The 12,779-nt window shown below is 46.6% G+C and overlaps 1 pseudogene; it reads left to right on the top strand.

The window, feature by feature from the left end:
- Nucleotides 1–973: 973 nt before the first annotated feature.
- On the top strand, nt 974–1,092 carry LOC134896541 (5S ribosomal RNA; annotated as a pseudogene).
- Nucleotides 1,093–12,779: the final 11,687 nt, after the last annotated feature.

Here is a 12,779-nt window from a genome sequence, read left to right as displayed (position 1 = left end):
TCCATCACCACCAGCGGGTGGGCTAGGAAATCTTATCCTTTTTCTTGCAGCCCCAGTGGCAGGAGAAATTAAAGGACGAACTGTTGATGGGTCACGTTCCGCTTGAGTTGGCAATTTACTCACCAGCAGGTATTTGCACCTCAACACACTTGTGTCTGCTGGAAAGAGAGATACAATGTAGGCTTTAAACATAGGATCGAGCACGGTGGCCAAAATGTAGTGCTCTGAATTCAACAGATTGACCACCCTTGAATCCTGGCAAAGTGAATGAAGGGCTCCATCCACAAGTCCCACATACTTTGCGGAATCGCTCTGTCTTAGCTCCTCCTTCAATTTCTCCAGCTAAGTCTGCAAAAGCCTTATGAGGGGAATGACCTGACTCAAGCTGGCAGAGTCTGAACTGACTTCACGTGGGCAAGTTAAAAGGGTTGGAGAACCTTGCACAAGACAGAAATCAATCTCCACTGTGCTTGAGTCAGGTGCATTAGCCCTCCTTTGCCTATATCGTAGGTGGATGTATAGGCTTGAATGGCCTTTTGCTGCTCCTCCATCCTCTGAAGAATATAGAGTGTTGAATTTCACCTGGTTACCACCTCTTGCATCAGTTGATGGCGGGGCAGGTTTAGGTGTTGTTTGCTGGCGCTCCAGTCTTCGGCACACGGTGGCAGAATGCCGAAAGTGACCCGCAATTTTTCGCACCACTGACAGCATTTCCTGCACACCCGTGTCATTTTTAAAAAAATTCTGCACCACCAAATTAATTATACATGCAAAACATGAGACATGCTGGAATTTGCTCAGATTGCACACACAATATTGGTGGCATTGTCCGATATCACAAATCCCCAGAAGAGTCGAATTGGGGTAAGACAATCTGCGTTGATGTTCTTCAGTTTCCATAAGAGGTTATCAGCTGTGTGCCTCTTAAGGAAAGAGATACAGTAATACACAGCGTAGCCTGCCTAGGAACCAATTCTACTACCATACCACACTGGAAACGCCCGAATCCATCTAATCTTGGAAGCTAATCAGTGTTGGGCTAAGTCAGTACTCGGGTGGGTGACTTCTGAGGAAGACCCAGTTTAGTAGAGTACATAAATGATCAATGGTGGTCATTTCGAGTTGTTAGCTCATTGCCGATTTTTGCTATGCTGCGATTTGTTGCTAAATGCGCATGCGCTTAGTTATTTAACTAACAACTTAGCAGTTTCGCACTGCTGATCGGTGAGTGATTGACAGGAAAGGGGCATTTCTGGGTGGTAACTGAGCTTTTTCCGAGAGTGTGCTAAAAAACGCAGGTGTGTCAAGGAAAAATGCGGGAGTGTCTGGAGAAACGGGGGAGTGGATGGCCGAACGCAGGGCATGTTTGTGACATCAAACCAGGAACTAAGCGGACCGAGCTGATCGCAATCTAGGAGTAGGTCTGGAGCTACTCAGAAACTGCAAGAAAATATTTAGCAGCAGTTCTGCTAATCTTTCGTTCGCTATTCTGCTAAGCTAAGATACACTCCCAGAGGGTGGCGGCCTAGCATTTGCAATGCTCCTAAAAGCAGCTAGCGAGCGAACAACTCGGAGTGAGGGCCAGCCAATATGCTCAGTGCCTAACACTGACATCAGATTCACCTCCTTTATCTAGTTTCACTCTGTTTCTTACATAGTATATGTGATGGCCAAGGATTTCTTGTTCTAATAAGTATACGCTAACAATTGGTGCTCAGGCACACAGGCAATTTATGGCAGTTAATTATGTACAGTTATGTACAGGCATATGGTTGAGACAAACTTGTAAATACATTGTATCCCCCTATTAAGGATAATTCTTATCAAAGGGGGTAATTCCAAGTTGATCGCAGCAGGAAATTTTTTAGCAGTTGGGCAAAACCATGGGCAGGGGTGTATCTAGGGGTCCCAGCGCCCCTGGCAAAAGTAATGGACTGGCGCCCCGCCCCCCACCCCACCCCCCCTACACACATTTGAAATAAGGTGTGAGTATTGGATATGGGGCATGGTCTTGTGGGGGAAGGGTGTGGACACAATAGTACTTCCAAATCAAATTATGCCACACATTAGTGTCCATTTGTCACATTATATCGCACAGTAGCGTCTCATATTCACGTTACACCATCATTCCCCCCTAACCCATCCCCCAGCCTCTTCAGTGGTGCCTAATTCTAACCCACCCTTCCTTATCTCACTCCCTGCAGACTAACCCTAACTCTACCACCCTCGCAGCCTAACCCTAACCCTCCCACGTGGCTTGCCAGTGGAGATTTTGGCACCAACTCAATCCGGATTTTGCCATTCTGCATCGCTATCTATGTTGGAATGCCAGCATCAGCAATCCAAGCAGTTTCGGGATGCTGGCGTCAGGTTTCCGACCGTCGGGATGCCAAACGCCGGCATCTTGACTGCATCCCGAATGAAATGCTAATGAGATGCTGTGAGATGAGCCTCAAATGGACCCAGCCATTAACCAAACACCATTAGTTGGATGGTAGAAGTGCTTCCTGTTAGAAGAAACATCAGGGTGCCATCACTTCCAAGATAAAATTATCAATTATACAATAACCTGGTATACATTTCCTTGAACCTGGCCTTGAAATAGCTAAGATATGTATTTTCTTTATTACACTCAACAAGTTAAAGTTTTCGCTTACTTACTACATACTTACATCTAACATGCATGAACATTGTGTCGTTTTTCAGGTACTACAGTCCCTTCTCCCAAACACTTTTTTTATTATCTTCAACAACAAATAGATTTATAGCACTGTGCTATATAAATTGCTGTGTACCTGGTGAGAGTCTGTTACTGCCGGCGTGTCCATCAGCACCGAACTGCACTTGTGATCAGACAAGTGTCCAGCAGCACCGCACTTGTAATCAGACTCAAAATAAACTACAGTTCCCAGCAGCCTTTGCTGCCAGGAGCTCCCAACAACAAGAGCTGCTGGGAGCTGTAGTTTATTTTGAGTATGATTACAAGTGCGGTGCTGCCGGACACCGGCACCGCTCCAGCAGTAACAGACTCTTACCAGGTACAGTCTGATAGTACTACTTTTCTATCCTTTGGCCGCAGGTGGCACCGCCAGGCGGCGCCCCCCTCCTTGCCTGGCGCCCCTGGCGAGTGCCATCCTGGCCAATGGGTAGATACACCCCTGACCATGGGGGTAATTCTGAGTTGATCGCAGCAGGAAATTTTTTAGCAGTTGGGCAAAACCGTGTGCACTGCAGGGGAGGCAGATTTAACATGTGCAGAGAGTTAGATTTGGGTGGGGTGTGTTCAAACTGAAATCTAATGTGCAGTGTAAAATAAAGCAGCCAGTATTTACCCTGCACAGAAACAAAATAACCCACCCAAATCTAACTCTCTCTACAAATGTTATATCTGCCTCCCCTGCAGTGTACATGGTTTTGCCCAATTGCTAACAAAAATCCTGCTACAATCAACTTGGAATAACCCCCATGGTTTTGCCCAACTGCTAAAAAATTTCCTGCTGCGATCAACTTGGAATTACCCCCAAAATCCAGACCTATACTAGACAGCATATATCTGTTATTTAATGCTCATTATTGTTATTGTTATCAACACACCAAACTACTTATTTTTTACTGTGAAACTAATAAAAATTCAACAAATTTTAACAGCCTTCTCAATCTCTATTTCCTAGTATCATTATTAGTATTTTCTACATTAACAGTGCACCCATGTCGTGAATGGAATATTGGCAAGTTTACGTTTCTCCTCAGACCATTTAAATTTCTTTTTTTGGTTCTTTTTACTGAACTATGGCTTTTTGGATTTTACATGCCCTCTACTATCACATTGGGCATCGGCCTTGGCAGACGACGTTGATGACATTTCATCGTCTATGTCATGGCTAGTGGCAGCAGCTTCAGCACTATTAGGAAATGGTTCTTCTTGATCTTTCCCTATTATATCCTCAAAATTTTTGTTCTCCATTATTTTTTGGGAGTTATATGAGACAATGGGGGTCATTCCAAGTTGATCGTAGCTGTGCTAAGTTTAGCAGAGCTACGATCATTAACTCAGACATGCGGGGGGGATGGCCAGCACAGGGCTAGTCCACCCCGTATGTCAGTGCCGCCCCCCATTCCCGCACAAATACAAAAGCATCGAACAGAGGCGATGCCTTTGTATTTGAGGAGTAACTCCCGGCCAGCGCAGTTCCTGCAACTGGCCGGGAGTTGGTAGTCGCTCCCGCTGGCCTGCGTTGGCTGCACTGCTCCCCCTAAATGGTGTTTTAACGCCGCCATTCAGCCCTCTCCCGCCTAGCGACCGCCTCTCTTTCAGAGGCGATCGCAAGGTAACGAAAGCTGCCATGTGCCGGCGCACTGAGGCGCCGGGACATGCGCAGCTCCACCCAATCGCTGCGCCTCAACAAACCGCAGCGAGCGATCGGGTCGGAATGACCCCCCATACGCGGCACAGGAATGACTGGAATGACTAATGGACAGGACATTACCACTGGTCTGATGCAGCACAACACAACAACACTGTAAGGGACTTGTGGTTGTTATTATTATTATTATTATTATTATTATACGGCAGCAGCAGACATAAAGCAGCAGCATATATCGTCACTGTAATGACTGATGAGACAGAACACTACCACTGGTCTGATGCAGCACAACACAACACTTTATACAGCTACACTGGATATATGGCAACAGAGGACACCAACACTACGACTGGCTGGACTGATGCAGCACAATACACTGACTACACTGGACTGGGCAGCACAACACAGCATCACATTATGCAGCTTCACTGTATATATGGCAGCAGAGGACACCAACACTGTGATTGATGCAGCACAATACACTGACTACACTGGACTGGACAGCACAACACAGCACCACTTTATTCACCTACACTGGATATATGGCAGCAGAGGACATTAACGCTGTGCCTACATTGGACTGGACTGAGCAGCACAACACAGCACAAGACTCGTCACCCCACTTTTCCGCCCCTGCACAGACACTGAACACTGAGGACACGTCCTCTCAATACACTCTCCGAGGCTGGAGTGAAAATGGCCGCGACGTGCGGCTTCTTATATGGAATCCAAATCCCATGAGAATCCGACAGCGGGATGATGACGTTTTGCCGCGTTTGGATTTCCGATTCAGGCAGGGAAACCCGAGCCGGGCTCGGAACCGAACTCGGAAGGCAAAGTCCGGTAGGGTATAATTCTCTAAGAACCAAACCCGCTCATCTCTATTAGCAACCATAGGTGCAAGGAGTGCAGCTTCTCTGGGACGCAGAGCTGAGTGGGGCCCACCTTTCCTGTCACTGTTACATGTGTTATATACATTTTTCTCCATTGGTACTGTCAATACATAGAGGCCCTTACAAACTGTTGCCTTGGATTCTTCAATGTATCCAGGTATGCCCCTGTACCTGCTCATTGTAATGTGTTATAAAATTAAATAGTGTCCATTAGAGATGAGCGGGTTCGGTTCTCTGCTCTGAGAACCGAACCCTACCAGACTTCACCACTCGAGCCCGGATCCGAGTCAGGCTCTGGTTTTCCCACCTGACTCGGAAACCAGAACGAGGCAAATGTCATCATCCTGCTGTTGGATTCTCGTGGGGTTTGGATTCCATGTCAGGAGCCGCGTGTCCCCGCCATTTTCACTCTGGCATTGGAGAGAGTAGAGAGAGGACGTGTCTCCGTCCTCTGTGTCCTCAGTGTTCATGTCTTGTGCTGCATCTGTCTAGTCACAGTGGTTGTGTACTCTTCTGCCATATGTCCAGTGCTGCTGTAAAAGTCCCTTACAGTGTTGCTGTGTTGTGCTGCATCAACAAAAGGGAGGCTGCGCTAAAAGAAAAAAGCAGTACTAGTGCCAAATTGGTCCATTATAAAAGACTATTTAATAAAAGCCACAATACTGTACACTATACAACATTCAACATGAATTCATGTGATTAAAAAAGGGGAATGGTTTTGCTGCATCAGTTCACTGGTGGTGTATTGTGCTGCTTTAGTCCAGTCACAGGGGTGGTGTCCTCTGCTGCTATATGTCCTTTTCTGCTGTATAAGTCCAGACCCGTGGTGCTGTGTTGTGCCGCATTAGTCCAGTCACAGTGGTGGTGTCCTCTGCTGCCATATGTCCAGTGCTGCTGTATAAGTCCAGTCCATTGCAGTGGTGCTGTGTTTTGTCCTGCATCAGTCCAATGGTGGTGTCCGGTGGTGTCCCTGTGCTGCCGTATATGTCCATTGATACTGCCGTATATGTCCAGCAGTACTGCCGTATAAATCCAGTGATCCTACCGTATACGTCCAGTGATCCTACCATATATGTCAATTGATACTGCCGTATATTCCAGTGATACTGCGGCATATGTCCATTGATACTGCCATATATGTCTAGTGATACTGCCGTATATGTCCATTGATACTGCCGTATATGTCCAGCGGTACTGCCATATATGTCCTGCGGTACTGTCATATAATTACAGTGATCCTGCCATATAATTACAGTGGTAAGTCGTATAAGTCCAGGCCAGTGAAACTGCCATATATTTCCATTGATACTGCCATATATGTCCAGCGGTACTGCCGTATATGTCCAGCGGTACTGCCGTATAAAAGTCCAGTGACCTTGCGATATATGTCCATTGATTCTGCCGTATATGTCCAGCGGTACTGCCATATAAATCCAATGATCTTGCTGTATAATTCCAGTGATCCTGACATATAATTACAGTGATTCTGCCGTATAATTACAGTGGTAATGCGTATAAGTCCAGGCCAGTGAAACTGCCGTATATGTCCATTGATACTGCCATATATGTCCAGCGGTACTGCCGTATATGTCCAGCAGTACTGCCGTATAAATTCAGTAATCCTACCGTATAATTACAGTGGTACTGGTGTATAATCACAGTGATCCTGCCGTATAAGTCCAGTGATCCTACCATATAAGTCCAGTGATCCTGCCGTATATGTCCAGCAGTACTGCCGTATAAATCCAGTGATCCTGCTTTATAATTCTAATGATCCAGTCGTATAATTCCAATGGTACATTCATATAAGTCGAGTGATCCTGCCGTATAATTACAGTGGTACTGGTGTAGAAGTCCAGCCAGTGATACTGCCGTATATGTCTAGTGGTACTGCTGTGTATGTCCAGTGGTACCGCCGTATAAATCCAGTGGTACAGGCATATAATTCCAGTGATCCTGCTGTAAAGATCCACTGATCCTGGTGTATAATTACAGTGGTACTGGCATATAAATTCAGTTAACCTGCCGTATAATCCATATAACTCCGTATAATTCCGTATAAATCCAGTCCAGTGGTGCTGCCATATAAGTTCAGTGGTGCTGTCCTGTGCTGTATATTATTTACTCCAAATAAAGGGGTTATTAATATTTAATCCAAATAATCTTCACAGGGTTTGCCCTGTGTTGTCTAGAGTCACGCTCTACTGTACCGCATATTGTTATATAACTCCAGAAAAATAATTGAGAACAAAAATTTGGAGGATAAAATAGGGAAAGATCAAGAACCACTTCCTCCTAGTGCTGAAGCTTCTGCCACTAGTCATGAGATAGATGATGAAATGCCATCAACATCGTCTGCCAAGGCCAATGCCCAATGTGATAGTAGAGGACATGTAAAGTCCAAAAAGCCAAAGTTCAGTAAAAAGACCCCAAAAAATAAATTTAAATGGTCTGAGGAGAAACGTGACCTTGCCAATATGCCATTTACAACACGGAATGGCAAGGAACGACTAAGGCCCTGGCCTATGTTCATGACTAGTGGTTCAGCTTCACATGACAATGGAAGCCCTCATCCTCCCGCTAGAAAAATTATGATTTAAGCTGGAAAAAGCACATAAAAGAACTGTGCATTTTAAAATTGTATCACAAATCCCCAAGGAGAGTCCAAGTGTGTCAGTGGTTGCAATGCCTGACCTTCCCAACACTGGATCGGAAGAGGTGTCTCCTTCCACCATTTGCATGCCCCCTGCAAGTGCTGGAAGTAGCACCCACAGTCTAGTTTCTGATATTTAAATTAAAGATGTCACTGTTGAAATACACCAGGTTAAGGATATGGGTGTTGCTGGTGCTGAGGAGGTAGTTGATGATGAGGATTCTGATGGTGATGTGGTTTGTTTAAATCAGGCACTGGGGAAGACACCTGTTGTCTGTGGGATGAATAAGCCCATTGTGATGCCTGGGCAAACTACCCAAAAAAGTCACCTCTTTGGTGTCAAGCCGTGTGTTGCCTCTGTCAATCTGTAATAAGTTGGGGTAAGGACATTAACCACCTAGGAACATCCTCCCTTATAAGTCACCTGCAGCGCATTCATCAGAAGTCACTGTCAAGTTGTAAAACTTTGGGTAAGAGCATAAGCAGTCAACTGACGCCTAAATCCCTTCTTCCTCTTGTACCCAAGCTCCTGCAAGCCACACCACCAACTCTCTCAACGTCAACTTCCTCCTCAGTCAGGAATGACAGTAGTCCTGCAGGCCATGTGTGATGCCCAGTATCTGCCCCAGCCACTGCTGGATACCTTAGCCCACCAGGGACTGCAGGGGTTAAGGTGTCTGGTCGGCTGGTTGCTAGGCAACCGCATCTGACCGGAGGGCTAGCTGGAGGGCACTAGGACCCAGTGCCTCCTAACTAAAGGAATGCGGGGATTGGCTGCCCGCAGAGCGGGAGACGAGAGGCGGGGTTGGCGCCTGTTCGGCGAGAGCGCGGGAGGAGACTGACCGGAGCAGGAGAGAGAACCGCTAGTCTCAGCCGCCGAGAGAGAACCGGGACCCGACTGCAACCCTTACAGCCTCTCTGCCACTAAAGAGAGCTGACGGAGGATGCTGGGAGCAGCGTCAGAGAGCCGCACTAGAGGCGCCATCGTGAAGGGGAAAGGAAGCGATGGGGATGTTACCACCGAGCAGGGGAGCTCGATCAGCGCTGCTGCCGGGAGGAGACGCGGTACTGTGACGGCGGGACAGAGGTGCCGTACAGCGTGTGAGGAGAAGAGGCACACGTTGAGAGAGCGAGAGAGATGGAGTCATGCTGCTGTCGCTGACCAGGACTGAGAAGAGGCGAGCCGCAGAAAGCAGCACAAGCAGGCAACCCAAACTACCTACCAGAGAACACTTTACGGGGAGCCAAACCGCCCAAGCAGAAACAGCACGCCCCTAATAAATACTTACACCTCTGTTGCCATAGAGAGGTGGCCAACTATAGTACTTTAAATTCTCACTGTGCATCAGCCCTTACAGCCTCCAAGCCATCCCCAGTTATGATAACCTACCGACCCTCTGCAGCTGTAAATGCTTCAAAATAGGCAGGGCCCTGTGTCACTGCCTGTCCACAGGAGAACACTTGCCAGACGTTTCGTTCAGTACTATTTCATACCCTCCAACATGACCCGCCCCACTAGGTACAAAATGCTCTGTTTCTGGTCTTCCCTCTTAATTTATTATTGCCATCACCTGTGAAGAAACAGCTTTCTTATCATTTAACTAGTACAACACAGGTGATGGAAATCATAAATTAAGAGGGAAGTCCAGAAACAGAGCATTTTGTACCTAGTGGGGCGGGTCATGTTGGAGGGTCTGCTATTTGTAAGGACATACACCTGAACTTCTCCGGATTATATATATATTGGGCAAGAGATCCCTTTCATTGAGTTCATAGTGCCACCTAGTGGCATGTTTTGCGTACTGCTTGTGTATTCATGGAACCTTTTTTTCTGTTTGGAATGTTAAAGTACTGAAATGCATTAGTGTCATTATTATGCCATGTTCATATTACTTTTGTGAATGACTTGGGAGAAATGGTAATGATGATCTTAACCGAAATGTACTAGGTTTACTAACCACAAATCCAGTTTCCCTGAACGGGGATTAGTCACTCTTACAATAAATCTTTGTTACCGTATCCCACCATAGTGGTCCTTACACACTTGGGTGTGTTGTCTGTACTGGGGTATCTCCGTCCTTCAACCCAGGTTCTATACAGGTGTTCTCCGCAGATTCCAACAGGCTTCGCCCAAGCAGGAACTGGGCGACCGGACCAGCCGCAACGGGACAGACACGAGACTTCAGGTACGCTTCACCACATATCACACATGGCACTGGCAAGACTGAGTAATCCTCTCCTAACTGGGATTCCTCCGGAGGATCCTTGAGTGGTAAGCCTGCTGTTGCTGCCGCTGCCGTTCTTGCTGCTGGGAGTCCATCGTCATCCCATAGGGGAAGTCGGAAAACCACTTGTACGACTTCAACTAAGCAACTGTCCAACAGTCCTTTGTGAGGAAGATGAAATATGACAGCAGTCATCCTTTTGCAAAGCGGATAACTGATGCCTTGACAGCTTGGTGTTAGACGTGCGTCCGGTAGCCACCATTAGTTCAGTAAGACTTAGAGAATTGTTTAAGATACTGTGTCCCCAGTATCAAATCCCAGCTAGGCTCCACTTAACTAGGCAGGCGATACAGAGGATGTACAGAGACGTCAGAAAAAGTATCCTCAGTGTTCTACAAAATGTAGTTGTACCCACTGCCCACTTAACCACGGACATGTGGACAAGTGGAACAGGGCAGATTAAGGACTATATGACTGTGACAGCCTACTGGGTAGATGTATGGCCTCTCGCTGCAACAACAACAGTGTCACCAGTAGCTGCAACTCGCCAACACCAACTCATTCCTAGGCAGGCTACACTATGTATCACCACTTTACGTAAGAGGCACACCGCTGACAAACTCTTACGGAAACTGAGGGACATCATTGCACAGTGGCTTACCCCAATTAGACTCTCCTGGGGATTTGTGATATTGGACAATGCCACCAATATTGTGTGTGCATTACATCTGGGCAAATTCCAGCACGTCCCATGTTTTGCATATACAATTAATTTGGTGGTGCAGATTTTTTTGAAAAATGACAGAGACATATAGGAGATGCTGTCGGTGGCCACTTTTGGCATTCAGCCACCGCGTGCCGAAGACTAGAGCACCACCAAACACTCCTGAACCTGCCCTGCCATCACCTGAAGCAAGAGGTGGTAACGAGGTGGAATTCAACATTTTATATGCTTCAGATGATGGAGGAGCAGCAAAAGACCATTCAAGCCTATACATCCACCTACGATATAGGCAAATAAGGGGAAATGCACCTGACTCAAGCACAGTGGAGAATGATTTCCATCGTGTGCAAGGTTCTCCAACCCTTCGAACTTGCCACACGTTAAGTCAGTTCAGACACTGCCAGCTTGAGTCAGGTCATTCCCCTCATCAGGATTTTGCAGAAGCAGCTGGATAAATTGAAGTAGAAGCTAAGACAGAGTGATTCCGCAAAGTATGTGGGACTTGTGGATGGAGCCCTTAATTCGCTTAACCAGGATTCATGTGGGGTCAATCTGTTGAAATCAGAGCACTACTTTTTGGCCACCGTGCTCGATCCTAGATTTGAAACCTAAGTTGTATCGCTCTTTCCGGCAGACCCAAGTCTACAGAGGTTCAAAGACCTACTGGTGAGAAAATTGTCAAGTCAAGCGGAACATGACCCGTCAACAGCTCCTCCTTCACATTCTTCCGCAACTGGGGGTGCAAAAAAAAGGATAAGAATTCCTAGCCCACTCGCTGGCGGTGATGCAGGGCAGTCTGCAGCGAGTGCTGACATCTGGTCTGGACTGAAGGACCTGGCAACGATTACTGACATGTCTACTGTCACTGCATATGATTCTGTCACCATTGAAAGAATGGTGGAGGATTATATGAGTGACCACATTCAAGAAGGCACGTCAGACAGTCCGTACGTATACTGGCAGGAAAAAGAGGCAATTTGGAGGCCCTTGCACAAACTGGCTTTATTCTACCTAAGTTGCCCTCCCTCCAGTGTGTACTCCGAAAGAGTGTTTAGTGCAGCCGCTCACCTTGTCAGCAATCGGCGTACGAGGATACTTCCAGAAAATGTGGAGAAGATGATGTTCATCAAAGTTAATTATAACCAATTCCTCCTCGGAGACATTCACCAGCAATTGCCTCCAGAAAGTACACAGGGATCTGAGATGGTGGATTCCAGTGGGGACGAATTAATAATCTGTGAGGAGGCGGATGTACACAGTGAAAGGGGTGAGGAATCAGAGGATGATGATGAGGTGGACATCTTGCCTCTGTAGAGCCAGTACGTGCAAGGAGAGATTGATTGCTTCTTTTTTGGAGGGGGCCCAAACCAACCAGTCATTTCAGTCAGTCGTGTGGCAGACCCTGTCGCTAAAATGATGGGTTTGTTAAAGTGTGCATGTCCTGTTTATACAACATAAGGGTGGGTGGGAGGGCCGAAGGACAATTCCATCTTGCACCTCCTTTTTTTCTTTCATTTTTCTTTGCATCATGTGCTGTTTGGGGACAATTTTTTTGAAGTGCCATCCTGTCTGACACTGCAGTGCCACTCCTAGATGGGCCAGGTGTTTGTGTTAGCCACTTGTGTCGCTTAGCTTAGCCATCCAGGTACCTCGGTGCAAATTTTAGGACTAAAAATAATATTGTGAGGTGTTCAGAATAGACTGAAAATGATTGTAAATTATGGTTATTGAGGTTAATAATACTATGGGATCAAAATGACCCCCAAATTCTATGATTTAAGCTGTTTTTGAGGGTTTTTTTGTAAAAAAAAAAAACACCCGGATACAAAACACACCCGAATCCGACAAAAAAATTTCAGGGAGGTTTTTTCCAAAACTCGTCCGAATCCAAAACACGGCCGCGGAACCGAATTCAAAACC

The sequence above is a fragment of the Pseudophryne corroboree genome, chromosome 3, assembly GCF_028390025.1.
Source record: "Pseudophryne corroboree isolate aPseCor3 chromosome 3, aPseCor3.hap2, whole genome shotgun sequence".
NCBI classification, from domain to species: Eukaryota; Metazoa; Chordata; class Amphibia; order Anura; family Myobatrachidae; genus Pseudophryne; species Pseudophryne corroboree.
The sequence above is the reverse complement of the archived record's forward strand: the minus strand, read 5'-3'. Positions and strand labels throughout refer to the sequence as shown.